This window comes from Schistocerca gregaria, unplaced genomic scaffold (genome assembly GCF_023897955.1).
Source record: "Schistocerca gregaria isolate iqSchGreg1 unplaced genomic scaffold, iqSchGreg1.2 ptg000640l, whole genome shotgun sequence".
NCBI lineage: Eukaryota > Metazoa > Arthropoda > Insecta > Orthoptera > Acrididae > Schistocerca > Schistocerca gregaria.
In genome coordinates this window covers 125,557-130,000 of record NW_026062026.1, presented here as the reverse complement: position 1 = coordinate 130,000, position 4,444 = coordinate 125,557, and the positions used below count along the sequence as shown (strand labels likewise).

The 4,444-nt window shown below is 57.4% G+C and overlaps 3 non-coding genes across 3 annotated transcripts in view; all 3 read right to left on the bottom strand.

The window, feature by feature from the left end:
- The window catches only part of LOC126317688 (large subunit ribosomal RNA), a 4,222-nt gene extending 2,765 nt beyond the window's left edge, over positions 1-1,457 (bottom strand). The window contains exon 1 of the ribosomal RNA XR_007556829.1: positions 1-1,457. This exon is cut by the window's left edge and continues 2,765 nt beyond it. This is a non-coding gene — a ribosomal RNA (large subunit ribosomal RNA).
- A 188-nt stretch (positions 1,458-1,645) lies between these two features.
- Positions 1,646-1,800, bottom strand: LOC126317710 (5.8S ribosomal RNA). The gene has a single exon (XR_007556842.1). It is a non-coding gene; the product is annotated as a 5.8S ribosomal RNA (ribosomal RNA).
- A 355-nt stretch (positions 1,801-2,155) lies between these two features.
- Positions 2,156-4,048, bottom strand: LOC126317749 (small subunit ribosomal RNA). Its single transcript, XR_007556877.1, has one exon. It is a non-coding gene; the product is annotated as a small subunit ribosomal RNA (ribosomal RNA).
- Positions 4,049-4,444: the final 396 nt, after the last annotated feature.

Here is a 4,444-nt window from a genome sequence, read left to right as displayed (position 1 = left end):
CCACTTGGCACTCCGATCCGAGTCGTTTGCTCGCGGCTTCAGCATATCAAGCAAGCCGGAGATCTCACCCATTTAAAGTTTGAGAATAGGTTGAGGTCGTTTCGGCCCCAAGGCCTCTAATCATTCGCTTTACCGGATGAGACTCGTACGAGCACCAGCTATCCTGAGGGAAACTTCGGAGGGAACCAGCTACTAGATGGTTCGATTAGTCTTTCGCCCCTATACCCAGCTCCGACGATCGATTTGCACGTCAGAATCGCTACGGACCTCCATCAGGGTTTCCCCTGACTTCGTCCTGGCCAGGCATAGTTCACCATCTTTCGGGTCCCAACGTGTACGCTCTAGGTGCGCCTCACCTCGCAATGAGGACGAGACGCCCCGGGAGTGCGGAGGCCGCCGCCCCGTGAAGGGCGGGGAAGCCCCATCCTCCCTCGGCCCGCGCAAGGCGAGACCTTCACTTTCATTACGCCTTTAGGTTTCGTACAGCCCAATGACTCGCGCACATGTTAGACTCCTTGGTCCGTGTTTCAAGACGGGTCGTGAAATTGTCCAAAGCTGAAGCGCCGCTGACGGGAGCGATTATTCCGCCCGAGAGCATCCCGAGCCAACAGCGGCGCGGGTCCGGGGCCGGGCCAGGTAGGTCCGTCATCCGGGAAGAACCGCGCGCGCTTGCCGGGAGCCCGAGCGCCCAAAGGGGCGAATCGACTCCTCCAGATATACCGCCGAGCAGCCAGCCAGGACACCGGGGCTCTGCCCAACAGACGCGAACCGAGGCCCGCGGAAGGACAGGCTGCGCACCCGGGCCGTAGGCCGGCACCCAGCGGGTCGCGACGTCCTACTAGGGGAGAAGTGCGGCCCACCGCACACCGGAACGGCCCCACCCCGCGGCGAGTGGAAAGGCAACCGGACACGACCCCGCCGCGGATTGCTCCGCGCGGGCGGCCGGCCCCATCTGCCGAGGGCGGGGGCCAGTGGCCGGATGGGCGTGAATCTCACCCGTTCGACCTTTCGGGCTACTCACGTTTACCCCAGAACGGTTTCACGTACTTTTGAACTCTCTCTTCAAAGTTCTTTTCAACTTTCCCTCACGGTACTTGTTCGCTATCGGTCTCGTGGTCATATTTAGTCTCAGATGGAGTTTACCACCCACTTGGAGCTGCACTCTCAAGCAACCCGACTCGAAGGAGAGGTCCCGCCGACGCTCGCACCGGCCGCTACGGGCCTGGCACCCTCTACGGGCCGTGGCCTCATTCAAGTTGGACTTGGGCTCGGCGCGAGGCGTCGGGGTAGTGGACCCTCCCGAACACCACATGCCACGACAGGCGGCAGCCTGCGGGGTTCGGTGCTGGACTCTTCCCTGTTCGCTCGCCGCTACTGGGGGAATCCTTGTTAGTTTCTTTTCCTCCGCTTAGTAATATGCTTAAATTCAGCGGGTAGTCTCGCCTGCTCTGAGGTCGTTGTACGAGGTGTCGCACGCCACACCGCCAGCCGGCTGTGCACGCTACCGAGAAAGCACCGGTATGCGAACCGCCAGGCGACGGGCGCGCATCGCACGTTTAAGGAGACGCGGCCGGCCACACAGGCGACCACGACACTCCCAGGCGCCCGAAGCGGGACAAACGCCGCGCGCTTCAGTATACGTAGCCGACCCTCAGCCAGACGTGGCCCGGGAACGGAATCCATGGACCGCAATGTGCGTTCGAAACGTCGATGTTCATGTGTCCTGCAGTTCACATGTCGACGCGCAATTTGCTGCGTTCTTCATCGACCCACGAGCCGAGTGATCCACCGTCCTGGGTGATCTTTATCTTTTCAGTTCTCCACCGTCTCTTTCAAGACAGTTGCAGAGGCGGGACTGAGGCGTTTGACGGCCCCTGTTCCATTACTTTGTGTCCAACGGCCTGACGGCCGATGGGCGTCGTACGGCTCCACACCGGAGCGGACAGGCACTCGGGCGAAAGTCATTCAAAACCGGCGCCAGGCGCCAGGTGCCGCAGGCCAGCCGCTCCAGAGCTTCAGCGCTCGTACCACACAACAACACTTGCGCTAGTTTTGAGAGGCACGCGTGGTTCCGCACGCGGCGCACGGCTACTGCCGTACAGGTAGCGTGTTGCGCGACACGACACGCACATCGAAAGACATGCAGTCTAGTCGGTAATGATCCTTCCGCAGGTTCACCTACGGAAACCTTGTTACGACTTTTACTTCCTCTAAATGATCAAGTTTGGTCATCTTTCCGGTAGCATCGGCAACGACAGAGTCGATGCCGCGTACCAGTCCGAAGACCTCACTAAATCATTCAATCGGTAGTAGCGACGGGCGGTGTGTACAAAGGGCAGGGACGTAATCAACGCGAGCTTATGACTCGCGCTTACTGGGAATTCCTCGTTCATGGGGAACAATTGCAAGCCCCAATCCCTAGCACGAAGGAGGTTCAGCGGGTTACCCCGACCTTTCGGCCTAGGAAGACACGCTGATTCCTTCAGTGTAGCGCGCGTGCGGCCCAGAACATCTAAGGGCATCACAGACCTGTTATTGCTCAATCTCGTGCGGCTAGAAGCCGCCTGTCCCTCTAAGAAGAAAAGTAATCGCTGACAGCACGAAGGATGTCACGCGACTAGTTAGCAGGCTAGAGTCTCGTTCGTTATCGGAATTAACCAGACAAATCGCTCCACCAACTAAGAACGGCCATGCACCACCACCCACCGAATCAAGAAAGAGCTATCAATCTGTCAATCCTTCCGGTGTCCGGGCCTGGTGAGGTTTCCCGTGTTGAGTCAAATTAAGCCGCAGGCTCCACTCCTGGTGGTGCCCTTCCGTCAATTCCTTTAAGTTTCAGCTTTGCAACCATACTTCCCCCGGAACCCAAAAGCTTTGGTTTCCCGGAGGCTGCCCGCCGAGTCATCGGAGGAACTGCGGCGGATCGCTGGCTGGCATCGTTTATGGTTAGAACTAGGGCGGTATCTGATCGCCTTCGAACCTCTAACTTTCGTTCTTGATTAATGAAAACATACTTGGCAAATGCTTTCGCTTCTGTTCGTCTTGCGACGATCCAAGAATTTCACCTCTAACGTCGCAATACGAATGCCCCCGCCTGTCCCTATTAATCATTACCTCGGGTTCCGAAAACCAACAAAATAGAACCGAGGTCCTATTCCATTATTCCATGCACACAGTATTCAGGCGGGCTTGCCTGCTTTAAGCACTCTAATTTGTTCAAAGTAAACGTGCCGGCCCACCGAGACACTCAACTAAGAGCACCCTGGTAGGATTTCAACGGGGTCCGCCTCGGGACGCGCAAGCACGCCTTCGGCTCGCCCCACCGGCAGGACGTCCCACGATACATGCCAGTTAAACACCGACGGGCGGTGAACCAACAGCGTGGGACACAAATCCAACTACGAGCTTTTTAACCGCAACAACTTTAATATACGCTATTGGAGCTGGAATTACCGCGGCTGCTGGCACCAGACTTGCCCTCCAATAGATACTCGTTAAAGGATTTAAAGTGTACTCATTCCGATTACGGGGCCTCGGATGAGTCCCGTATCGTTATTTTTCGTCACTACCTCCCCGTGCCGGGAGTGGGTAATTTGCGCGCCTGCTGCCTTCCTTGGATGTGGTAGCCGTTTCTCAGGCTCCCTCTCCGGAATCGAACCCTGATTCCCCGTTACCCGTTACAACCATGGTAGGCGCAGAACCTACCATCGACAGTTGATAAGGCAGACATTTGAAAGATGCGTCGCCGGTACGAGGACCGTGCGATCAGCCCAAAGTTATTCAGAGTCACCAAGGCAAACGGACCAGACGAGCCAATCCGATTGGTTTTGATCTAATAAAAGCGTCCCTTCCATCTCTGGTCGGGACTCTGTTTGCATGTATTAGCTCTAGAATTACCACAGTTATCCAAGTAACGTGGGTACGATCTAAGGAACCATAACTGATTTAATGAGCCATTCGCGGTTTCACCTTAATGCGGCTTGTACTGAGACATGCATGGCTTAATCTTTGAGACAAGCATATGACTACTGGCAGGATCAACCAGGGAGCTGCGTCAACGAGAGCTGAGCAGCCGGCCGCCCGGGAGTGTGTCCCGAGGGCCCGCGCGAACACGCAAGCGTCCGCTCAATTATTCTGCAAACAGGAGGAGGCTGAGCTCCCCTGCACGATACACCTCGAAACCCTCTCAGGTCCCGGCGGCGCGCAGCGCCGTCCTAAGTACTTGGTCGGGTTCGAGAGAGGCGCAATCGCCCGGAGATAGGCGAGTAGACGCTTTCAGTGCGAACACCCGTGCTCCCAACTGAGCTTGCCGCTGCCGACAGAGGCCCGGGAGCGTGCTGTCGTGGCATTGCCGGCGGGAAACAACACGCGCCACCTACGGTGACCGGCAGCTCCAACGCCAGCGCCACAGAAGGGCAAAGCCCCACTTGGGTGCAGAAGCGAA